This window comes from Pongo pygmaeus, chromosome 5, assembly GCF_028885625.2.
Source record: "Pongo pygmaeus isolate AG05252 chromosome 5, NHGRI_mPonPyg2-v2.0_pri, whole genome shotgun sequence".
Lineage (NCBI taxonomy): Eukaryota > Metazoa > Chordata > Mammalia > Primates > Hominidae > Pongo > Pongo pygmaeus.
Window position 1 is genome coordinate 105,090,407 of NC_072378.2, and position 26,243 is coordinate 105,116,649.

General features: G+C 41.2%; 1 long non-coding RNA gene across 1 annotated transcript in view; it reads left to right on the plus strand.

Annotated features, from left to right (window-relative positions):
- Positions 1 to 20,593, plus strand: part of LOC134739746 (uncharacterized) — a 63,486-nt gene extending 42,893 nt beyond the window's left edge. Inside the window, exon 4 of the long non-coding RNA XR_010126760.1 lies at positions 17,478 to 20,593. This is a non-coding gene — a long non-coding RNA (uncharacterized LOC134739746). The remainder of the gene's footprint in view (positions 1 to 17,477) is intronic.
- The last annotated feature ends 5,650 nt before the right edge of the window (positions 20,594 to 26,243 follow it).

Below are 26,243 nucleotides of genomic sequence, written 5' to 3' on the forward strand. Positions count from 1 at the left end.
ACCCCCGCTCCACACACACCGTAAACAAAATGAAGAGGTAAATCACCATAGTGGGGACGGGAATATTTGGGTGTATTGGACAGAGAGAGAGAGAGAGGTAAATATAATGTTTTTTTTCTTTTTAGAGATGGGGTCTCGCTCTGTCACCCAAGCTGGAGTGCAGTGGTGATCACGGCTAACTGCAGTTTCGACCTCCTGGGCCCAGGCATCCTCCTAACTCAGCCTCCTAAAGCTTAGGATTGCAGGTGTGAGCCACCGCACCCAACCAATAAAATATCTATATTCAAATCAATGAACATCTCCAAAAGCAAATGAGTAAAGGGCATAGACAATCATAAAAGGAAACAATTTAAAAACACAAGTGACAAGCTCATATCAGTAATAACCAAATACATACAATTTTAAAGCAATGATCAGGTGCATTTTTCTTCCTTTGCAATTAGCAAAGTTTTGTTTTGTTTTTGTGATGAAACAAATGTGAGGGTTGGTGACGACCAGTAAAACACGCCACTAATTTAAGAATGTCTAATTTGACTATTTTGACTATTGTGAATAGTGCTGCTATTAACATTTGTGTGTAAGTTTTTGTTTGAATACTTTTGGCTATACACCTAGGGGAAGAATTGCTGGGTCATATGGTAATTCCATGTTTATTTTTTTAAGGAACTACCAAACTGTTTTCTATAACAACTGTATCATTTTACAGTCCTACTAACAATGTATGAGTGTTCTTATTTCTCCACATTCTTGGCAACACTTATTATTTTCTTCTTTTTAAATACAGCTATTTTCGTGGGTGTGAAGTAGTATCTCACTGTTTTGATTTGCATCTCTCTAATGACTCATGATGTTGAATGTCATTTCATGTGATTGTTGGGCATTTGCATATCTTTAGAGGAATGCCTGTTTAAGTCCTTTGCCAATTTTTCAGTTGGGTTGCTTGTCTTTCTGTTGTTGAGTTGTAAGAGTTCTTTATATATTTTGGATACCAGACAACCTCTATCAGATATATGACTTTCAGCCGGGCATGGTGGCTCACGCCTATAATACCAGCACTGTGGGAGGCCAAGGTGGGAGGATCACCCAAGGTCAGGATTTCAAGACCAGTCTGACCAACATGGTGATCCCCATCTCTACTAAAAATACAAAAATTAGCTGGGCGTGGTGGCGGGCACCTGTAATCCCAGCTACTTAGGAGGCTGAGGGAAGAGAATCGCTTGAACCCAGGAAGCAGAGCTTGCAGTGAACCGAGATCACGCCATTTCACTCCAGCCTGGGCAACAAAGTGAGACTCTGTCCCAAAAAAAAAAAAAAAAAAAAGGTATATAACTTTCAAGTGTTCTCTCTCTTTCTGCGGATTGTCTTTTCATTATCTTGATAGTGTCCTTTGATATTCAGAAGTTTTTTGTTTTGTTTGTTTTGTTTTTTGAGACAGAGTTTCACTTTGTCACCTGGGCTGGAGTGCAGTGGCACAATCTCAGCTCACTGCAACCTCCACCTCCCGGGTTCAAGCAGTTCTCGTGTCTCAGCCTCCTGATTAGCTGGGACTACAGTTGCATGCCACCACACCGGCTGATTTTTTGTATTTTAATAAAGACAGGGTTTCACCGTGTTGCCCAGGCTAGTCTTGAACTCCTGAGCTGAGGCAATCCCCCCGTTTTGGCCTTCCAAAGTGCTACGATTACAGGCGTGAGCCACTGCACCTGGCCATAATGCCCAAAAGTTTTTTAATCTTGCTGATTTCTAATGTATTTATTTTTCTTTTGTTGCTTGTACTTTCTTTTGGGATCATATCTAATAATTCATCACCAAATCCTAGGTCATGAAGATTTATCCGTATGTTTTCTTGTAAGAGTTTTAGAAGTTTATGGTTTAAAATCTTATATTTAGTTTATTGATCCATTTTGAGTTAGTTTGTGTATATCTTGTGGATACATTTTGTATCTACATTTATATATTTATATATATCCAACTTCATTGTTTTGCATGTAGATACCCAGTTGTCTCAGCAATATTTGTTGAAAAGTCTATTCTTTTCCTGTGGAGTGATATTGGCACCCTTATTGAAATCAACTGACTATAGATATATGGGTTATTTCTGGACTCTCAATTTTAATTTTATTCCATATATTGATCTATATGTCTATTCTTTTTTTTTGGGGGGGGGACACAGTCTCACTCTGTCACCCAGGCTGGAGTGCAGTGGCATGATATTGGCTCACTGCAACCTCTGCCTTCTGGGTCCAAGCAATTGTCCTGCCTCAGCCTCCTGAGTAGCTGGGATTACAGGCACGTGCCACCACGCCCGGCTAATTTTTGTATTTTTAGTAGAGACGGGGTTTCACCATGTTGGCCAGGCTGGTCTCTAACTCCTAACCTCAGGTGATCCATACACCTGAGGCTCCCAAAGTGCTGGGATAAGAGGCATGAGCCACTGCATTGCCCAGCCTATATGTCTATTCTTAATGCCACAGTACCACACTGTTTTGATTACTTAGTAATTTTTTTTGTTTTTTTTTCTAGTAAGTTTTGAAATCAGGAATTATGAGTCTTCCAACCTTTTTTTTTCCTTTTTCAAGATTGTTTTGGCTATTTGTGGTCCCCTGCAATCCATATGAATGTTATGATTTGTTCCATATCTTAAAAAGGGTCATTAGTATTTTAATAGGAATTATAAAGTTCTGTAAAACACTTTGGGTAATACTGCTATCTTAAGTCTTCCAATACATGAACATTTATTTAGGTCTTCTCTAATTTCTTTCTGCAATGTTTTTCATATTCAATGTACCAGTCTTGTGTCTTCCTGACTAAATTTATTTCTAACCCTTTTGCTTTTGTTTTCAGTGTCCATCTATCTGCCCCCACTCCTTTTTTGGTCTCAGAAGCTGACTCTTTCCCTCATTAAAATATCAAGTCCATTTCATAGCTATAGATCAAAGCACTTCTTGTTGTTGTAAAGACTCCATCCACTTCCTTACTCTTCCTGCAATCTTGCTCATAGAAAGTCCTTGAGCTTCTCTCCTCTTCACACATGTCAGAGGCAGGGCTGTCAGAGCTGCTTCCAGAACTGAGAGTGACAATTGTTTTTTAGGTAGGTAGGAGCCCAGCAGGCCTTAGGGCAGCAGGACCCGAGCTGGAGATTTAGTCAGGGGAATAGGAAACCTTTTGAGATACAGTTCAGTAAAGCATACTACTATATGAAGTCACTCTGATATAGAAGTTGCTTTAATATGTGGGAATGGTGAATGGAATATGTCCAATTTTCTGCCTTATACGTAATAGTTGGAATTGAAACACAGTGCAAAGAGAAAAAAATAGTATGCAAAAAGTGTCTCAAAATAGTAAGCCCTCTATTAGGGCTTGTTACTAAGGTTTTAATTAAGAAAGCACATTTTGAAATTCAGTAGCCTGGCCGGTCACCAGTGGCTCATGTCTGCAATCCCAGCACTCTGGGAGGTTGAGGTGGGCGGTTTGCTTGAACTCAGAAGTTTGAGACCAGACTAGGAAACATGGCAAAACCCTGTCTCTACAAAACACACAAAAATTAGTTGGGTGCAGTGGTGTGCGCCTGTAGTCCCAGTTACTTGGGTGGCTGAGATGGGAGGCTTGAGCCTGGGAGGTTGAGGCTGCAGTGAGCTGTGATTGCATCATTGTAGTTAAGCTTGGGCAACAGAGTGAGATCCTGTCTCAAAATATATTAAATAATAAAATAAATAAAAAATAGTAATTCAGTAGCCTAAAGGGATTTTTAAATCACAAATTATATATGAGTTCTAGAGGGGAGAATTAATGTTCAGAATTAGTAGAGAAACGGGAAGTCATTGAAAAATAGAAATACAAACCAACAAAAGCAAAGAGAAAACAGGAAGATGAAAAGGTGGATTCCTCTGTAAGGACTTTAAGATTTTAATTGATTATTTTTCCATATTATAGTATGCTTCAAACCCAATTCTATTAAGAAATTGTAGCTGAAAACATTTTTGTTTATACATGTTGGCCTTTTAAAAATTATACCTTTCATAAATGTTAATACAATATTTGTACCAGTGTCATCTTTAACAGGTACAAGACAAAAACCCTTAACAGTTACAACACTAAAAATTGCAGAACTAAAAAGAACAGTAGATCTTACAGAAGATCGTCAAAACAAAGTGCGGCTGAAGCACAAGCTCTAGAAACAGTTCTGAGATCAGGCTGCTAATTTTACCATTGGCCTGGTGGTTAAGTGGGGTGGGCAATTTTTGACTTTTCATATTCTTAGAGCCCAGAGGGGCCTTACTGATCAGAGGCTTATCATTCATGTTAATTTTCATTGGTTCTTCTTAGGTTTTAATATTAACCACAACCTTGGAGGCTATAATTAAGATGATAAGATGATTTAAATGTTAAGCATCATTAGATATTTAGCTTCTTTTTTTTTTTCAAGGAAAGCAAAAAAAAAGTATCTGACCCCTTAAACGTGCCATACTGGATTGGACCTGGAGGAAGTGTCAGACTTTTCCTCTCTAGGTTGGCTTTTATAAGCAAGATGATGCAAATTAAGCACTGGCACAGCAACTGGCACATAATTTATTTCATTATTATTGTTATTACCATTATCTGTTTGATAGACTATTATATATATGAGTTTCTTAAGGAAAAATTATATATATTAAATATATGATCTTTGATATTAGAAGTGATATTTATCTTTTTATGCCTTCTGTTTTTTCCTTTTTAAATCTTGAACTATATGTATAATTCGATAAAAGCAATTGAAAGACAAAGAACTCTTTAGAGAGAGCAAGGCCACAAGAAAGGATCCTGACTTTATTATGGACCAGGCAATTTGAGTAATTGGTCTTCTTCCCAGGCCTATTTCTATAGAGGAGATGGACTTGTCCGGTGGTCACAGGTAGCTGGCACTAGCCATCAGAAACATCTGACAAACCCCCTCATCACACCAACCCACTGATTCGGGTGACCAAGTACCCTACTTGCGCTTCCTCCAGGCCAGGAGGGGAGGTCTGGACACTAGGCATGTAGGTAGTGGTATCCTCTCTCACTCAGTAGTGTCCTTGGAACCCTGCACATGTGAAGCAGCTCCTTTGGGGCTGCTTTGCTTGGAAAAATTCCTGTTGAACAGTCACTTTTCCTGTGAATTGTGTCTCTGGGTCTCATTTCCTCATCGTTAAATGAGAGGAAGACAGTAATGTCTGTTCCCCCTTTATACAGGCTTTCCAGGAATCAGCTGAGTGTATCTGATCTCTCTCACTTTGCCACATTTATTAGTGATGTCCGGGGGTGGATTCCTAGAATCACCAGATAGAAAAATGTCTTCATAGGGTGCCCATCCAGCCCATCTTTAAGGAAGATTGCAACCAAACAGGGAAGACTGCCAGCACCGATTCTTCCTCAGCTTCCTTGCATCACTTATTTATGGACCTAAAACCCAGTAATGCCTTCTATTCCACTCTAAATCTTTCCACTCTTAAACAGAATCTCTCTTGGGACTTCTTTCAGAAAAATCAGTTCCTTAGTCTTCTCTGGACTATCTCCAGTTACTTCGTATTGTATTGAATTGAAGTTGAGGAGCTCTGAACTCAGTGTTTCCTCCAATAGATGCTAAGCAGTCTTGAGCAGAGGAAAAGGCAACTTTTATCCCTCAATGCCGTGTAACAGTGCTGCTAGGCCACGGGAGCACTCCGTAGAGGGAAAGTAGGGGCTTCGATGGCTAACAGAACTGAAAACAAGATTCTGCTCCACAGTTTGCCTGCTGGTGGTCTCTGGCAAGGGGTTTACTTTGCCTCAGTTCTCCAGAGGTAAAAGAGGAATAATAATATTACTTCATGGCCGGGCACGGTGGCTCACGCCTGTAATCCCAGCACTTTGGGAGGCTGAGGTGGGCAGATCATGAGATCAGGAGATTGAGACCATCCTGGCCAACATGGTGAAACCCTGTCTCTATTAAAGATACAAAAATTAGCTGGGCGTGGTGGCATGCGCCTGTAGTCCCAGCTACTCGGGAGGCTGAGGCAGGAGAATCCCTTGAACCCAGGAGACGGAGGTTGCAGTGGGCTGAGACTGCGCAACTGCACTCCAGCCTGGCAACAGATTGAGATTCTGTCTCCAAAATAATAATAATAATAATACTTCATAAGGTCATTATGAGGATTAAGTGAGGTGGTATATAGAAAATGCTTGGTTTATCTTGTACATATTTTTTCATACAAAAGATGCTTACATACAAGACAATCACATCATCAAGGGTTCAATGGAAGAAATGTGATCTTTTCCAACGCTGAAGAAAAAAGTGACTATAGTGAACTTACTGAAAAACAGAACTGTCCTGTATTCTAAGGGATTTTCAGGGGTAATTTTAACTGTCTTTAATTTTTGCCTGAAATGCTGAGCCTAGCTCCACGATAAACTGCAATTCCCCTGGGTAAGAGTTTGCCTTACTATTTTACAGTTCTCTGCAGCTTACAAAGCAGTTCTTATAATCTTTTTTCTTTTTTTAAGTTTAGTGATTTTGGAACCATTGCCCCAAAGATAAATAATGCTTATAGGCCTCAAGGAAAGAGAACTTGATTTAGAAGTATCTCCTTCAATCACTGGAGATCCCTATGAAATAGAAAAAATCCACAAAAACATATATGAGCAGTGTTTGAAGTAGTGAACGTATGAGATAAAAGGTACATCCCCAGATATTTAAAACAAACAAAAAAATGTGTTGCAAATGAGCAAGTTTCTTTAGATCTAATAACAAACAGATGAAGAAAAAAACCTAAAACCTTAGGATATTTTCCATATGCTCAATAAGGTAGATAACAACCGCTTATAATCAGGCACCATTCTAAGCAGGTTACATGTATTAAGGCATTTAATCCTCCTGTGAACTTATAAGCAGGTATTGTTTCCATTCGCCTTTTCTCGATAAGGAAGCTCAGGCATAGAAAGATTAATTTCCCCAAGGTTTCACAGCAGCACATGTGGCAGAGCTGGATTCCTACTCAGGCAGCAGGCTCTGAGAAGCCACACCTTTTAAGAGGTGACAGCGTGCTGGCAGTCCTCACAGCCCTCGCTCGCTCTCGGCGCCTCCTCTGCCTGGGCTACCATTTTGGTGGCACTTGAGGAGCCCTTCAGCCCACCGCTGCACTGTGGGAGCCCCTTTCTGGGCTGGCCAAGGCCGAAGCCCACTCCCTCAGCTTGCAGGGAGGTGTGGAGGGAGAGGCGGGAGCGGGAACCGGGGTTATGTGCGGTGCTTGCGGGCCAGCTGGAGTTCCGGGTGGGCGTGAGCTTGGTGGGCCCCGCACTTGGAGCAGCCGGCCGGCCCTGCCGGCCCCGGGCAATGAGGGACTTAGCACCCGGGTGCTAAGTCTCTCAGCGGCTGCGGAGAGTATACTGGGTCCCCCAGCAGTGCCAGCCCGCCAGCGCTGCGCTCGATTTCTGGCCGGCCTTAGCTGCCTTCCTGCGGGGCAGGCCTCGGGACTGCAGCCTGCCATGCCTGAGCCTTCCCCCGCCTCTGTGGGTTCCTGTGCAGCCCCAGCCTCCCCGAGGAGCACCGCCCCCTGCTCCATGGCGCCCAGTCCCATCGACCACCCAAGGGCTGAGGAGTGCGAGCACAGGGCGCGGGACTGGCAGGGCAGCGCTGACTGGCAGCGATCCCCTAGGTGAAGCCAGCTGGGCTCCTGAGTCTGGTGAGGAGGTGGAGAGTCTTTATATCTAGCTCAGGGATTATAAACACACCAACCTGCACTCTGTATCTAGCTCAAGGTTTGTAAACACACCAATCAGCACCCTGTGTTTAGCTCAAGGTTTGTGAGTGCACCAATCGACACTCTGTATCTAGGTGCTCTGGTGGGGCCTTGGAGAACCTTTATGTCTAGCTCAGGGATTGTAAATACACCAATCGGCACTCTGTATGTAGCTCAAGGTTTGTAAACACACCAATCAGCACCCTGTGTTTAGCTCAAGGTTTGTGAGAGCACCAATCCATACTCTGTATCTAGCTGCTGTGGTGGAACCTTAGAGAACCTGTGTGTGGAAACTCTGTATCTAACTAATCTGATGGGGACATGGAGAACCTTTGTATCTAGCTCAGGGATTGTAAACACACCAATCAGCGCCCTGTCAAAACAGGCCACTTGGCTCTATCAATCAGCAGGATGTGGGTGGGGCCAGATAAGAGAATAAAAGCAGGTTGCCCGAGCCAGCATTGGCAACCCGCTCTGGTCCCCTTCCACACTGTGGAAGCTTTGTTTTTTTGCTCTTTGCAATAAATCTTGCTACTGCTCACTCTTTGGGTCCACGCTGCTTTTATGAGCTGTAACACTCACCACGAAGATCTGCAGCTTCACTCCTGAACCCAGAGAGACCACCAGCCCACCAGGAGGAAGGAACAACTCCAGATGCGCTGCCTTAAGAGCTGTAACACTCACCGCAAAGGTCTGCAGCTTCACTTCTAAGCCAGCAAGACTACGAACCCACCAGAAGAAAGAAACTCCGAACACATCCGAACATCAGAAGGAACAAACTGCAGACGCGCCACCTTAAGAGCTGTAACACTCATGGCGAGGGTCCGCGGCTTCATTCTTGAAGTCAGTGAGACCAAGAACCCACCAATTCCGGACACACTTTCACCACTGTACCATATTGCTCTTCTGGAGTGTTGCTGGTTGGGAACTTCTAGCACAGGCCTGTCTTTATCCTACCATAGGAAGCAGTATAGCACAGTAGTTAAATGCACATTTGGGGGTTATCTATTAGGTTGGGGCAAAAGTAATCGCAGTTTTCTTGACATTAAAAGTAATGCCAAAAACCAGGATTACTTTTGCCCCAACCTAAATCAATAATTTTTCTTTTTACCCCTGGCTCCACCACTTGATGAAGAATCAGAGAAGGGCAATTTGATGAGTTTCCTTGCTTCTTCCATCTCAAATCCTGGCTGGTAAAGAAATTGAAGTCTAAAGGATTAAGGTATTTAAAATAGAAATCATGTTCTGTACCCAAACACTGAGTTGTTTTGCCACCTTTTGAGTCAGCTTGATTCAGAAAGCTTCCTGTACATCAGCTGTTTCGGATCACTAAGTTGTGTGTTTTTTTTTTAAATGCACTCTACTAAGTATACATGAATAAGGCGTGTGAATTATGGAGAAAATTAATTTGTGTATTAACATTTTGAATTAACGTTAACTTAGATAAGATAAATTCTCACTATTTCCTCTGATTCAGTGCAAAATCTTTACTATCACCTAAGGTATAATTATTATATTCATTTAATAGTTAAGCAGCTAGTAGAAGTAGCTACCATTTGTTGAGCACTTACTTTGAATTAGGAGCTTTACTTAAAACCCTTTCCCCTTTTCCCTGACAATACTTGCCAGCAGTGCTAAGAGCAGCAGCATTTACCCTGAGATAACTTGGCCACTAAATGTCTTGCTTTTATTATTATTTTCACATCACTCTAGTATATCAACTTTGGAAACAAAACGTATCATTCTATAGCATTCTGGGTTTTTTTGTTTGTTTGTTTTGAGACAGAGTCTTACTCAGTTGCCCAGTGGCACGATCTTGGCTCACTGCAACCATCGTATCCCGGGTTCAAGCGATTCTTGTGCCTCAGCCTCCAGAGTAGCTGGGATTACAGGCGCCCGCCACCAAGGCCGGCTAATTTTTTGTATAATTTTTGTATAAAAATTTGTATAATTTTTGTAGTAGAGACAGAGTTTCACTATGTTGGCCAGGCTGGTCTCGAACTCCTGACCTCAAATGATCCGCCCGCCTTGGCCTCCTAAAGTGCTGGGATTACAGGCGTGAGCCACTGCACCCGGCCAATGTTTGTATTTTTCAGGAGAGATGAGGTTTCACCATGTTGGCCAGGCTGGTCTCGAACTCCTGACCTCAAGTGATCTGCCCGCCTTGGCCTCTCAAAGTGCTGGGATTACAGCTATAGCATTGTTTTTAGTAGTGGTATTTCCATTTACAAAATACAGTAATTCTCAATTGCTAAAAATATCAAATCCTAGAAAACAGCATTCCTACACAGGATGTTAGCATCATTCTCAAAGAGTTGTTGGTCAAAGATTCATTTGATGAACCCGATTTTTCCAAAATAGACAATTCTGATGTTAGTTCTGTTTAGAAATAACTCCAAGAACAGTTTTTATATTTTATTTTCACATTGAAAACCAGTCAGATGTGCTTCAGCCTCAAAGAGCATGTTTATGTAAAATTAGCGCTGGCAGCGAGCTGCACTTTTTTTTTTCTAAACAGGAAAAGGGTTAAACTATCTTGTTCAATTTCTTAGCGAGGTTGGTTGATGAGAAATTGACACATAGAGCAGTCTCCAGCATCTAGCTTCAGTTCCCAGTAGAATCTAAAGTGATAGAGGCAGTGTTAAAACTGAGTCATCCTGATGCCCATGTGTGAATATTTAACCACAATCCTCTACTGATTCCCAAAGTATAAAGACAAGGCTATGTTTACAGCTTCTGACTTGCCACAGCACAGCTTTAAAAGTCAGTATCTGTCTTATAGCTATTTTGTTACAAAATGTGCATAGTTGTTGATCCCTGAGTATGCTACATCCCTAGGTTACTCTCCAATGTGGCAGATTCCAAACTCTGATCCTCACTAACAAATCTTCAAACTGAAAAAATAAGAGGCTTATTTATGGCTCTCTCAAAAACTAGTATCCAAAGTGATATGGTTTGGATATTAATGCCTTCCAGCTCTCATGTTGAACTGGAATGAAATGTGATCACCAGTGTTGGAGGTGGGGCCTGGTGTTTGGGTCATGGGGATGGATCCTTCATGAATGACTTGGTGCCCTCCCCTTGGTGATGAGCAAGGTCTCACTCTGCTAGTTCACGTGAGAGCTGGTTGTTTAAAAAGTCTAGGACCTCTCTCCCTCCCTCTCTATTGCTCCATCTCTCATCATGTGAAACACCTGTGCCCCCCTTTGCCTTCTGCCATGATTGTGAGCTTCCTGAGGCCCTCACTAGAAGCATTAGCTTTATGCTTCTATATGCATTATGCTTCTTGTACAATCTGCAGAACTGTGAGCCAAAATAAACCTCTTTTCTTCATAAATTACCCAATCTTCAGGTATTTATTTATAGCAATGCAAAACAGACAAATACACAAAGGAAGGAAAATTGATGGATACACTTCTTCAAATGTGGACAGAAGATTAGCCCTTATGAACTCAATATCTGACTCTGAGTTATTTCACAGTAGCAAGGGCAAAAAATTCTTGGTTGCGTTAATCACATTTGAATGAAACACCAAATTTTATAGAAATCATCCCCAGATTGTTTTTTTGTTTCTGGCACATTAATACAACTAATTCATCAGCAGAATGAGCAAGCCATTCTTGCAACAGAGCCAACCTTCCTTTAATGAAACAGAGCTACCACAAGCTGTTCTCTGGAATCTGGGAAAGGACTATATTAGCCTATGCTATGCATGTTTTGCTTTTGGATTCAGTTCGCCACTGACAAGTATGTGATTGTAGTCAATGTTTAATGCAACAGGAAAACAAGTTACAGGACATCAGTTCCAGGTTCTTACTGGTTTATCTTTCAAGTATGCTTTTTCTAAGTTACCTAAACAACACATATAATATACACACATTTGCATAGACACACACCATTTCAGGACATATGAATTTCTTCATTGTGTGACCTTCTGTTCACTAACTAAAATGGGTGAGAGAAGAAAACAAAAATGAACCAATTTACAGTGGAAATGGGAACCAAAGCAACTAATCTTAAGTTTGAACAGCTCCTACTTCCTCTCCATCTCAGAGGCACAGAAACAAATCGGTCAGATCTGGTTGCCATGTGTGTAGACAGCCAGTAGCAATTATCTGCCAGCACTCAGCTGACAAAGTAGACCTAGAGAACAGAGATGGGTGGAAAGGGGTGGGAAGAGAGGTTGTTTCTCTCTCCAGTTTTTCAGAAAACACTAATGATCTATTGAGCAAAGAAAACAGAGCTCGTCAACATGTATGTGGCCCTATGACACACTTCCAGTAAGATATATCTGATAGCCAGGTATATTTTATAAAGTGTATCTGGTGCATGGTTCTTCTGATAAACTGAGATTTTTGGCTTAAAGAGTAAATTGATCTTGGGGCTAAAGCGGAGCTGAGGAGGTCCTCTGTGGAAGCTATCATAACATTTCTGAGCTACAAGGATATATGATCAGCTCCTATGATCTGGAGTTGGCAAAACTGTGCACTTGCATTCAGGGTGGGATGAGAGAATGTGGCCAGAATCACAACAGGAGGATATGAAAAGTAGAGCTGTCACAGTGGTGAGAAGGAAAGAAGTGGCCCTAAGGACGTCAGTATATTCAAATTTAAAATTATCCTTTAGCTGCTCCTGGGTGTAAAACTCTTGAATTAATCCACTTTATACCATGTGGAAAAACAACTATCTGCCAGACAAAGGAGAAGTCATAAAAATTCATCTGAACAGCTCAAAAACAGTATGTATAGACTACTTCTTACTTGGGGCTTTAAAAAAATCTGCCCAGTATGGCTGGTTATTGAACTCCATTGGAATTCATTCCAAAAACCTCTTTTGTTTCTTGAGCTGCACAGAGAAATCAATTTAAATTACAAACTGGAATGTTAAATACCAACCTCAAATTTAACTGCAATAATTCCATATCCCTGTGAAATATAATATTCACTCTTATTTTGTCTTGAAGATGGAAGGGCAAAGGAAGGAGAAATAAAAAGTTATCTCTCAAGTTTCTCTTATCAGGAGCAAAAGACTGAGTGCAGTGGCTCACACCTGTGATCCTAGCTCTTTGGGAAGCCAAGGAGGGAGGATTGCTTGAAGCTAGGAGTTCAAGACCAGCCTGGGCAACATAGAGTGAAATTGTCTCTACAAAAAATAAAAAAATTAGCCAGGTGTGGAGGTACATGCTTGTGGTCCCTACTTGGGAGGCTGAGGTGGGCGGATTGCTTGAGTCTGGGAGATCAAGGCTGCAGTGAGCCACGATCATGCCACTGCACTCTAGCCTGGGTGACAGAAAGAGAACTGTCAAAAAACAAAACAAAACAAAGGGATCAGAGAGGTTGAGATGTAGAGATTTGTAGTATTTCTATGTAAAGATTGAACATGGAAGAAGATACAGGCATTCCTTGCTTAACTGTATTTCACTTTATTGCATTTCATAGGTGCTGCATTTTTTTTTTTTATGGCAGGGGACAGAGTCTCGCTATATCACCTAGGCTGAAGTACACTGGTGCAATCTCAGCTCACTACAACCTCTGCCTCCTGGGTTCAAGCGATTCCCCTGCCTCAGCCTCCCAAGTAGCTGGGACTACAGGGCCCGCCACCACACCTGGCTAATTTTTGTATTTTTAATAGAGACGGAGTTTCACCATGTTGGCCAGGTTGCCTCAAGAGATCCACCTGCATTGGCCTCCCAATGTGCTAGGATTACAGGTGTGAGCCACTGCACCTAGCATTTTTTTTTTTTTTTTTTTTTTAGTGAATGTTTGTGGCAATCCTACATCAAGCAAGTCTATTGACACCATTTTTCAACAGCATGTATTCACTTCTTGTCTCTGTTTCACATTTGTTAATTCTTGCAATATTTCAAACTTTTTCATTATTATTATGTCTGTTATGGTTACCTGTGATCAGTGATTTTTGATGTTATTATTACAATTGTTTTGGGGTACCACAAGCCACACCCACATAAGATGGTGAACTTAATGTGTCGTGTGTGTTCTGACTGCTCCATCAACCAGCCTTTCCCCTGACTCACTGTCTCTCCTCCAGTTTCCTCATTCCGTGAGATATAACAATATTGGAATTAGGCCAATTAATAATCCTGCAATAGCTTTAAGTGTTCAGGTTAAAGGAAGAGTCACATATCTCACTTCAAATCAAAACAAGATATAATTAAGCTTAGTGAGGAAGGCATGTCAAAATTTGTGATAGGGCAGGGGGCAGTGGCTCACACCTGTAATCCCAGCACTTTGGGAGGCCGAGGCAGACAGATCACAAGGTCAGGAGATCGAGACTGTCTTGGCCAACATGGTGAAACCCCGTCTCTACTAAAATACAAAAAATTAGCCAGGCGTGGTGGCACGTGCCTGTAATCCCAGCTGCTTGGGAGGCGAGGCAGGGGAATCGCTTGAACCCAGAAGGTGAGGTTGCAGCGAGCTGAGATGGTGCCACTGTACTCCAGCCTGGCAACAGAGCAAGTCTCAGTCTCAAAAAAATGTGTGATAGTCTGAAAGCCAGGCCTCTTGCACCAAAGAGTTAGCCAAGTTGTGAATGCAAAGAAAAAGTTCTTGAAAGAAATCAAAAGTGCTACTCCAGCGAATACACAAATGATAAGAAAGTGAAACAGCCTTATTGCTGATATGGAGAAAGTTTGAGTGGTCAGGATGGAAGATCAAAACAGCCACAACATTCTCTTAAGCCAAAGCCTAATCCATAGCTGGCCTTAACTCTCTTCAATTCTATGAAGGCTGAGGGAGGTGAGGAAGCTGCCGAAGTGCCGGGCACGGTGACTCACACCTGTAATCCCAGCACTTTGGGAGGCCGAGGCAGGAGGATCACAAGGTCAGGAGATCAAGACCGTCCTGGCTAACATGGTGAAACCCCATCTCTACTAAAAATACAAAAAATTAGCCAGGCATGGTGGTGGGTGCCTGTAGTCTCAGCTACTCAGGAGGCTGAGGCAGGAGAATGGCATGAACCCGGGAGGCGGAGCTTGCAGTGAGCCAAGATGGTGCCACTGCACTCCAGCCTGGGTGAGAGTGCGAGACTCCGTCTCAAAAAAAAAAAAAAAAAAAGAAAGCTGCAGAACAAAAGTGTGAGGCTAGCAGAAGATGGTTCAAGAGGTTTAAGGAAAGAAGCCATCTCCATAACATAAAAGTGCAAGCTGCAGCAGGAAGTGCTGATGTAGAAGCTGCAGCAAATTATCCAGAAGATCTAACTAAGATCACTGTTGAAGGTGGCTACACTAAACAACAGATTTTCAATGTAGACAGAACAGCCTTCTATTGGAAGAAGATGCCATCTAGAGAAGAGAAGTCAATACCTAGCTTCAAAGCTTGACTCTCTTGTTATGGGCTAATGCTTATTCATCATTCCAAAAATCCTAGGGACCTTAAGAATTATGCTAAATCTGCTTTGCCTGTCCTCTTTAAACAGAACAGCAAAGCCTGGATGACAGCACATCTGTTTGCAGCATGCTTTACTGAATATTTTAAGCCCATAGTTGAGACCCACTGCTTAGCAAAAAAGATCTTTCTCAAAAGATGACTGATTATTGACAATGCACGCACACACCTGAGAGCCCTGACAGAGATATATAAGGATATAAATGTTTTCATGCCTGCTGACATAGCACCCATGGATCAAGGAGTAATTTTGACTTTCAAGTCTTATTATTTAAGAAATACATTTCGAGACCATCCTGGCCAACATGGTGAAACCCTGTCTCTACTAAAAATACAAAAATTAGCTGGGTGTGGTGGCATGCACCTGTAGTCCCAACTACTTGGGAGGCTGAGGCAGGAGAATCACTTGAATCCGGGAGGCGGAGGTTCAGAGGTTGCAGTGAGCCGAGATCATGCCACTGCACTCCAGCCTGGTAACACAGCAAGACTCTGTCTCAAAAAAAAAAAAAAAAAAGAACAACGTTTCACAAGGATATAACTCCCATAGGTAGTGATTCTTCTGATGGATCTGGCAAAGTAAATTGAAAACCTTCTGGAAAGGATTCACCATTCTAAATGCCATTAAGAACATTCATGAATCAGCCGGGTGCAGTGGCTCATGCCTGTAATCCCAGCGTTTTGGGAGGCCGAGGTGGGCGGATCACTTGAGGTCAGGAGATCAAGACCAGCCTGGCCAACATGGTGAAACCCTGTGTCCTACTAAAAATACAAAAAATAAAATAAAAAATAAAAAATAAAATCAGCTGGGGGTGGTAGTGGATGCCTGTAATCCCAGCTACTTGGGAGGCTGAGGCAAGAAAATCGCTTGAATTCAGGAGGCAGAGGTTGCAGTGAGCCAAAATCATGCCATTGCACTCCAGCCTGGGCAAAGGAGTGAGACTCCATCTCAAAAAAAAAAAAAAAAGAACATTTGTGATTCATAGGAGGTCAAAATATCCACATTAACAGGAGTTTGGAAGAAGTTGATTCCAATCCTCATGGATGACTCTGAAGGGTTCAAGATTTCAGAGTCTTGGAGGCAGTCCCTGCAGATGGGGCAGAAATAGCAATAGAACTAGAATTAGAAGTGGAAACTGTAGATATGATTGAATTGTTGCACTCTCATGATAAAACTTGAATGGATGGTGAGTTGCTTTTTAGGGATGAACAAATAAAGTGGTTTCTTGGGATGGAATCTACTCCTGGTGAAGATGCTATGAACATTGTTAAAATGATAACAAAGGTTTTAGAACATTCCATAAACTGAATTGATAAAGCAGTGGCCAGTTTGAGGGGATTGACTCCAATTTTTTTTTTTTTTTTTTGAGATGGAGTCTCGCTCTGTTTCCCATGCTGGAGTGCAGTGGTGCTATCTTGGCTCACTGCAACCTCCACCTCCAGGGTTGAAGCGATTCTCCTGCCTCAGCCCCTCAGCCTCCCGAGTAGCTGGGATTACAGGTGACCACCACCAAGCCTGGCTAATTTTTGTATTTTTAGTAGAGACAGGGTTTCACCATGTTGGCCAGGCTGGTCTTCAACCCCTGACCTCAAGTGATCCGCTGCCTTGGCCTCCCAAAGTGCTGGGATTTCAGGCGTGAGCCACTGCGCTCGGCCAATTTTGAAAGAAGTTCTGCTGTGGGTAAAATGCCATCAAACAGCATTAGCTGCTGAGATAAATCTTTGAAAGGAAGAGTCAAGAGATGCAGCAAACTTCATTGTTGTCTTATTTTAAGAAATTGCACAGCCACTACAAGCTTCAGCAGTCACCATCTCCATCAGTCAGTAGCCATCAACATCAAGGCAAGACCCTCCAGCAGCAAAAAGAATACAACTCAATGAAGGTTCAGATGATCTTTAACATTTCTTGGCAATAAAGTACTTGATAATTAAGGTGTGTACCTTGTTTTTTTTTTAAAATATAATGTTATTGCACACTTGGACTACAGTATAGTATAAACATAACTTTTATATGCTTGGGAAACCAAATAATTTGTGTGGTTCACTTTATTGCAGTATTTGCTTCATTGTGGTGGTCTGGAACCAAACCCACAATATCTTCAAGGTATGGCTGTACCTTAAATTGAATAAGGCCACAGAGAATAATCCCCATTATTTTATGCCCTTTAGTAATGATATAGCACCTGCCCATGCGTTCCCACCACGCTCCTCATGGTGACAGTTTATACCAAAATAATCTCAGTAACATGTCCCTGCAGAGACAGCCGTGGCATGAGTGGCAGCAAGCCAGGGCTTTTCATGTGCTCTTTTGACTTCAGCCTCTTTATTCCATTCTGGGCAGACCCAACTAGCCGAGAGTGAAGAGACAGAAAGAAAGCAGAGAGCCTCTCCATCGGCCCGTGGTGGTGGACTGGATGAGGGAAGGAGCCTCCTCCTCTACTCGAAGAAGCTTCTTTCAAAAGATAAGAACTTCAGCACCATCGGAAAGGTGAAAAAAGAAAAAAAAAAAAAGAAGAAAAATCAAAAGAAGAGAACTGCCTGCTTTCTACCTGGGGCAGAGATGTAAGCACAATTAGACATCCAATTTACAAGGCTTTACTTTCATCATTTCCTTTAAGTCTCCGCATAAGCCAGTGAAGAAGGTGGGAGCTGGCATAATGTAATACTTAACCTTTCCATTTATGGAGAGTAAACTGTGGGCCAGGTCCTCTAGCAGGATCACGAATATAAAGGTACATATAGTGAGGTCCCAGTTCTGAAGGGAGTGACATGCATTGTAGTGGGTATGTAGCAGGGAAATCGAGACAGGAAATTGTACATGAAATTGCTGTGAGTGTTAGTGTCTATTTTCAGAAGAGGCCGAGTTTGCATAAATGGACTTAAGACTTTGGTCTTGGCAAGAAGATGGGAGATTCTGACATTTTTCATGCTGTTAAAATTCTTTGCTAGATGATGTTTTAGCAATTGGCATAAATAATTTCTTCGTATTCACTTCATTCTAAAAAGTATTTGAAGTATCTTCAAAGGTAAAATTGCCAAGTATTTCCCTGGAAAAATAGATATGGGAAGTATCCAAATTATCTAAGAAGTGGTATCAAGTTTATATTGGCAATGCTGAGTTTATGTGTGTATGTATGTATGTATCTATTATTTGAGACAGGATCTTGCTGTATTGCCCAGGTGGGGGTGTAGTCATTAAGCATGATCATAGCTCAGTACAGCCTTGAACTTCTGGGGTGATCCTCCTGCCTAATCCTTCCAAGTAGCTAGGACTACAGGCATGTGATTTTTGTATTTTTTGTAGAGACAGGGTCTTGCTATGTTACCCAGGCTGGTCTGGAACTCCTGGCCTCAAGCGATCCTTCTGCCCTGGCATCCCAAAGCACTAGGATTCCAGGTATGAGCCACCTCACCTGGCTCCTGAATTCACTTTTTAATCTTTTTTTTTTTTGAGACAGAGTCTCACTCTGTTGCCCAAGCTGGAGTGCAGTGGCATGATGTCGGCTCACTGCAACTTCCTCCTCCCAGGTTCAAGCAATCCTCCTGCCTCAGCCTCTTGAGTAGCTGGGACCACATGTGCGCACCACCACACCCAGCTAATATTTGTATTTTTAATATAGATGAGGTTTCACCATGTTGGCCAGCCTGATCTCAAACTCCTGACCTCAACTGATATGCCCACCTTGGCCTTCCAAAGTGCTGGGATTACAGGCATGAGCCACCATGCCCAGCCCACTTTTTAATTTTTAAAATTAACTGTTAAGTAGATCAAAAGCATACTTATAAAATATATGTAAGTCATGGTTCTCATTGCTGGGAACCTTAAAAATTCTGTTATGAACAATTTCAAACTTATACAAAAATGAAGAGGGTGAAATAACGAACACCTATACCTACCATTCAGCTCCATCAATTATGACCAGCCTTGTCATAATTACGATTATAATTTCCTAGGGGTGTGTCTATAACTTGACAAAACTGACTCAAAAACTAATGAAATACCTTAACACTCTTAAATAAATTGAATTCATGATTTAAAAAAAACTTTTCTACATTGTTGATCAGAGTATTTATTAATAATTACACTCCTAATACTATACAGCTATAAAAAGGAATAAGATCATGTTCTTCGCATGGACATGGATGAAGCTGGAAGCAAACTAACACAGGAACAGAAAGCCAAACACCACATGTTCTCACTTTTAAGTAGGAGCTGAAAAATGAGATCACATGAACACAGGGAGGGGAACAACACACACTGGGGCCTGTTGGGGGGTCGAGTCGGAGGAGGGAGTGTATTAGGAAAGATAGCTAATGCATGTCGGGCTTAATACCTGGGTGATGGGTTGATAGATGCAGCAAATCACCATGGCACACGTTTACCTGTGTAACAAATCTGCACATCCTGCACATGAACCTCAGAACTCAAAATTAAAATTAAAATTAAAAAAAAATTCCACTCCTCGATTTATCATTTGACCATGTGCAAGATGTATTGTCTAGGTACATAACACAGGAGGAATGCACATTGAAAAGAGAGATTGTATGCTTTTAAGTTTCATTCAAAGTCCTCAAAAATATAGCCAATAAGTCTGAATGATTGCAAAATGACTCCCACATATCTGCCAAAAAGACATAGAAGTATTCATAGCAGCATTTTTCCAACTGTCAAAAATTGAAAACAACAACACATATTTATTAATGGTAGGATAGGTAAATTGTGGAATACCATACAACAATGAAAATGAACAAACTATAACCATATCCAACTATATGAATGATCCTCATAAATACAGAGATCATCAAATGAGAGAAGCTCAATATAATAATATGTAAATCTGTGCAACTGCACTTATATGAGGTTCAATAACAGACACAACTAATTTATTGTCACTTTGATTTAAATGTGTTCCCCAAAAGTTGATGTGTTGGAAAGTTAATCCCTTTGCCCTCATGAGTGGATTAACAGATTATTGAAGGCTCTGCCGTCATAAATGGATTAATGTCACTGTCACAGGAGTGAGTTTTTTAGTGTGGGAGTGGCTTTGTTATAAAGGGGAGCTCTCTTTGGCTCCCTTGTTCTTGCCCTCCTGTCACAGGCTGACCCTCGCCAGATGCGGATGCCATACTCTTGGACTTCCCAACCTCCAAAACTGTAAGAAGTACATTTCTTTTCTTTATAAGTTATCCTGTCTGTTGTATTATGTTATAGAAACAGAAAACAGACTAAGACAATTGTGTTAGGAGTCAAGATGACTGTTATCCTTGAGAGGTTAGTGACAGTGAATGAGCACAAGGGAACTTCAGGGGATCTTGTCGTGTTCTATTTTTCTTTTTTATCTGAAAGCTTATATATATGTGTGTTCATTTTGTGAAAATTCATTGAACTGTATCCTTTATGTGTGTACTTTCTGTATATATACTTCAATAAAATTTTGTATTACAAAGAATTAAAGTGAAATATAATAGCCACAAGATTTATTTAAATAAAGCAAAGATCTACCTGATGCTGCTCTTATTATTATTATTTTTTAAAAAGGTTTGTGCTAACAAAAAGTGTTAACAGAATGAAACTGTAGCTTTTTAATAACTTTTTCCAGAAAGCTCATGGTCTTAATCTTGAGAAATGGGAATAGGAAAATGAAGATACTTATTCTTCTAAGGGTAGGAAAACACTCCTTCCCTTTAAGATATACCATAGGATTATGAAGCACACTGTGCCCTTTAGGCCATCAGAAGTCTGACCCATATAGTAATTAATCCTATTCTCTGATAGTTGTCTTCATTGACTGTTCACTCTAAGCCTGTTTCTCCATCTGTAGAAAGGAAAGTCATACCTACCACCCTGCCTGGCAGCTGGTAGGTGATTTTTTTTTTTTTTTGAGACAGGGTCTCAATTTGTCGTCCAGGCTGGAGTGCAATGATGCGATCTCGGCTCACTGCAACCTCCGCCTCCTGGGTTCAAGCGACTCTCGTGCCTCAGCCTCCCAAGTAGCTGGGATTACAGGCACGCAAGACCAAGCCTGGCAAATTTTTGTGTTTTTGTTTTGCTTTGTTTTGTTTTAGACAGACTCGCTCTGTCACCAGGCTGGAGTGCAGTGGTGCAATCTCAGCTCGCTGCAACCTCCACCTCCTGGGTTCAAGTGATTCTCCTGCCTCAGCCTCCTGAGTAGCTGGGACTACAGGCGACCGCCACCACGCCCAGCTAATTTTTGTATTTTTGGTAAAGACAGTGTTTCACCATGTTGGCCAGGATGGCCTCTATCTCCTGACCTTGTGATTCACCCGCCTTGGCCTCCTAAAGTGCTGGGATTACAGACGTGAGCCACCGCACCTGGCCAATTTTCATCTTTTCTAGTAGAGATGGGGTTTCATCATTTTGGCCAGGCTGGTCTCGAACTCTTGACCTTAAGTGATTCGCCCAACTGGCCTCCTAAAGTGCTGGGATTACAGGCGTGAGCCACCACGCCCGGCCAGTGATCTTTTGATTATTAATAATGTTATTAGAATATTGTCAAACAGCAAGTTTGGTGCCAGTTTGTTTTTATTTAATTTCTGCAAATAATTTCATCTGAGCACAACTATTTTCCTGGGAACCCTAAATTATTCCTCTGTATCTACCACAAAGAAAAATCTAGGTGGCTTCCATTCCTTGCCCTTGCTCTCTCTGTACATTTTTTGTTGTTTTTTCCTAGTAAAGCATCATCATCTTACTAAGAAATACAGTGGGTCATTTGATTCAAGAGCTATGGTTTGTCTTGTGCTAGAGAAAAATTCCAAGTTCTCTAAGGAAGCATTTCACGTCTGCTTACTCACCAAGACTTGTCTGTAGATTCTTGAATTCTTTTAAAGAAGAGTTCAGTTCTACATTTTAATTTATGTCCTTACTTTAAACACAGATTATCTATTATTCTGCTGTTTGTCAGGATTCCTTCATTTTTCATTTTAACCTCATTTTCTGCATCATAGGTTTTCATTCTGAGATGGAGATCAATCATGCTGTCCCAACCTGTTTGTAGAGTATTAATCATCCAGTTCTCTTCAATGGTCTTTTCATATGGTTGCCTGTTTTACATCTGTTCATTCCTTTCTCATACAAGATACACAGCCTACTCCTATTTTCTATTAAAAAATCTGATGTAAAATAGTGTATTTTTCCCCATGACACTTTCATTGGCTGAAGACTTATCAGAAACTATTTGGATTAAGGAGGCGCTATCATTTTTATTTATGTTATGTCTTTGTGTTTCATGGTATCTCATCTCCAACTGCTTAAAGAACCTCTTGAACTGATTCCCACAAGCCTTCTTTCTCAGAGAGTAGGCAGGTCTCACATTTCTGCAGGGCAGAGATCACGTGATTTCATTTATCAGCTAATCCATAGATATAGCTAGTGATTCTTTTGTTATATAGGATATAGAGAGGAATTTATCTGTGAGGCAAATAAAAAACACTGAACAAAAGTTTTATACTTTTAAGACAGCAGAGTGGAAGAAACTTATTCCTCAAAAATATTGTTTTCTGAAGATTCAGTCATTCCTGAAGTGAACATAAAATCTTTTACTTTAAAATCAGAGTTAAGATAGCAACTATTAATAATTTATATAGACATTCTGCCATTGCCAGTTACTTTAGTTGTATCATAATAACCATGGTATCATTGACATAATCTAATATTCCTTTGTATTTGAGGTTATGTTAACGACAGTGGCCTTTCCTGTGTTTTTGAAGATAGATAGGAGATTGCTGAATTTTTTTCCCCAGACAAGCATTTGAAGGCTATTATTGGTAGATTTCAAGACTATGGTTTCTGCTTTCATTTGGTAGACAATGGAATGGAATAAAATATACTTGCAAGTACTCCCAAACAGTATATCTACAATTTTTTTTTTTTTTTTGAGACAGAGTCTCACTCTTGTTGCCCAGGTGCAGTGGCACAATCTCAGCTCACTGCAACTTCTGTCTCTCGGGTTCAAGGGATTCTCCTGCTTTTGCCTCCCAAGTAGCTGGAATTATAGATGACCGCCACTACACCCGGCTAATTTTTGTATTTTTAGTAGAGACTAGGTTTCACCATGTTGGCCAGGCTGGTCTTGAACTCCTGACCTCAGGTAATCCACCTGCCTTGGCCTCCCAAAGTGCTGGGATTACAGGCGTGAGCCACCATGCCTGGCCTATATCTGCAATTCTTATAGCTGTGATACCTTGGGCAGCTTAATTTTCCCTATTCTTTCTCTTTCCCTGGTTCTCCAGCTTTCCTTTTCAATGCCAGTGTTGCCTAGGGTTCCATCTTTGGTCCTTTTCTTACTGTTATACACTCTCCTTGTGCCTGTGGTCATCACTAGCACCCATACTCCTTGGCTCCCACATCTTCATCTCTAATGAAAGCCCCTCTTCTAAGCCTCCTTTTTCTCTGTTTGGTTTGCCAAACTGCTGGTTTGCCTTGAAGTTGTTTCCCCTCAGATCTCACTACTAAAACAGGTGATTCTCGGAAGCACTGACTTGCTTTTAACCTAGAGTCTCAGTGAACCATGTGTTTGACTGTGTTTCTGTTATAACTTTAATATCATTGCTGCCTCAGCATCCATTTTTAGCCCTAAGTTGTTTCAAACCCAGTGGTACTGCAGCACCCTCGGCCCAGTTAAAACGTCCCCTCCCTGTGTGGTTGTATACTATTGAGCCCACTCATTCCTCATTCTGTTCACCCAAAACCTCCACAGCTGCTAACCTAGATAAAACCTGGTGGTCAACAGCAGTCATTCAAATAAGTTTCCCTCTTCTCACGTGCTTTCCTTAAACTAGCCAATCCACAACTCCCTTGGGAAAACGCACGTGCTAATGCTCATGGGCCTTAATAAAGGCGTCATCCCACAGCGCCTCTCTCTCACTCACCACCTGATGGTTGAGCTCCCTGCTGCCTCCAGACTTTTCGTCAGCCCTCCTAACCTCTCTGGGTCTGTAAGTGATAAAGTTTCTTCTTCTGTTTCATGCATTTTGGTTTGATCTCATCATTGCGTCTCACCTGACCACCACACTGGAAGCTAACTTTCGACTCTCCTAGAGTGCTGCTAACTTGACTTATATGGCCACTGTTGCCAGAGAAACTTTAAGACCAAAATAGAAACCATAACAATAAAAATCATAACAGGGCTGGGCGTGGTGGCTCACGCCTGTAATCCCAGCACTTTCGGAGGCCGAGGCGGGTGGATCACCTGAGGTCAGGAGTTTGAGACTGGCCTGGCCAACATGGTGAAACCCCGTCTCTACTAAAAATACAAAAAAAAATTAGCCGGGCGAGGTGGCAGGCACCTGTAATCCCAGCTACTTGGGAGGCTGCGGCAGAAGAATTGCTTAAACCTGGGAGGTGGAGGTTGCAGTGATCTGAGACTAGGCCATTGCACTCCAGCCTGGGCAACAAGAACGAAACTCTGTCTCAAAAAAAAAAAAAAAAAAAAAAAAATTGTAACAGTTTCCCTCTGTTTTGCCACTAGGAGATTCAGGACAGATTTGGTGGCCTATCTGTAGCTGTTTAAGATCTGTCTTTTGTGTATTAAATTCACCTCAATTCCCCTTGCCTAAACTTTTTGTCTGTTTTTTACCCTGTTGTAATTTATAAATTTATATAACCTTGCTTTTAAACTAGGAGGGGGTATGAATATAAATAATATATGATGTAATATATTTTGTATATACAGACTATTTATATAATGATTTGTATATATAGTCCTCCCTCAGTATCCGTGGGGGATTGGTTTCAGGACTCCTTGCAGATACCAAAATCCATGGATATTTAAGTTTTTGATAGAAAATAATATTTGCATATAACCTATGCATGTGCTTCCATATATTTAAATAATCTTTAGATTATTTATAATAACTAATACAATGTAAATGCAATGTAAGTAGTTGTTATATTGTGTTGCTTGGGAATGACAGAAAGTCCGTACATGTTCAGTACAGACACATTTCATTTTTTTTCCTGAATACTTTTGATTAATGGTCAGTTGAATCCACAGATGCAAAAGCCACAGATAAGGAGGGCTGCCTGTGTCTATAAATACAGCTATACTTTGCTTAATGACAGGAATACATTCTGAGAAATGCATCATTAGGTGATTTCGTCATTGTGTGAACATCATAGAATCCGCTTACACAAACCTAGATGAGTTACCCTACTACGCTACTACTCTGCTATATGGTATAGCCTATTGCTCCTAGGCAATTGTAACATAATTGTAAGTATTTGTATCAAAACATATCTAAACATAGAAAAGGTGCAGTAAAAATATGGTATCAAAGATTTTAAAAGGTACACCTGTATAGGTCAGGATCATCAATATCATTGTCTTCCACGTCCACATCTTGTCCCACTGGAAGGTCTTCAGGGCACTTACCATGAATGGAACTTGCAAGACAGGAAGTTGCTCTGGGTGAGTCAGTGGGTGAGTGGTGAGTGAATGTGAAGGCCTAGGACATTACTATGCACTACTGTAGACTTTATAAAGCCTGTACACTTAGGTGACACTGTTTATAAATTTTTTCCATTTTCAATAATAAATTAACCTTAGCTTACTGTAACTTTTTTACTTTATAAACTTAACTTTTTGAAAACTTTTTGACTATTTTGTAATAAAACGTAGCTTAAAACACAAACACATTGTACAGCTATACAGAAATATTTTCTTTATATTCTTATTCTATAAGATATTTTTCTATTTTTAACTTTTTTTACTTTTTAAACTTCTTTGCTAAAACTTAAGATGCAAACACATATTAGCCCAGGCCTATGGAGGGTCAGGATCATCAATATCATTGTCTTCTGTGTCCACATCTTGTCCCACTGGAAGGTCTTTGGGGGCAATAACACACACGGAGGAGCTGACATTCCTATGACAACAATGCCTCTGGAAGACCTTCTGAAGGAACTGCCTGAGGCTGTTTTACAGTTAGCTTTTTATTTTATTTATTTACTGTAGAGGAAGGGTCTTGCTATGTTGCCCAGGCTGGTCTCAAACTCCTGGGCTCAAGCGATCCTCCAGTCTTGGCCTCCCAAAGTGCTCGGATTACAGGCATGAGCCACCATGCCTGGCCCCAGTTAGCTTTAAAA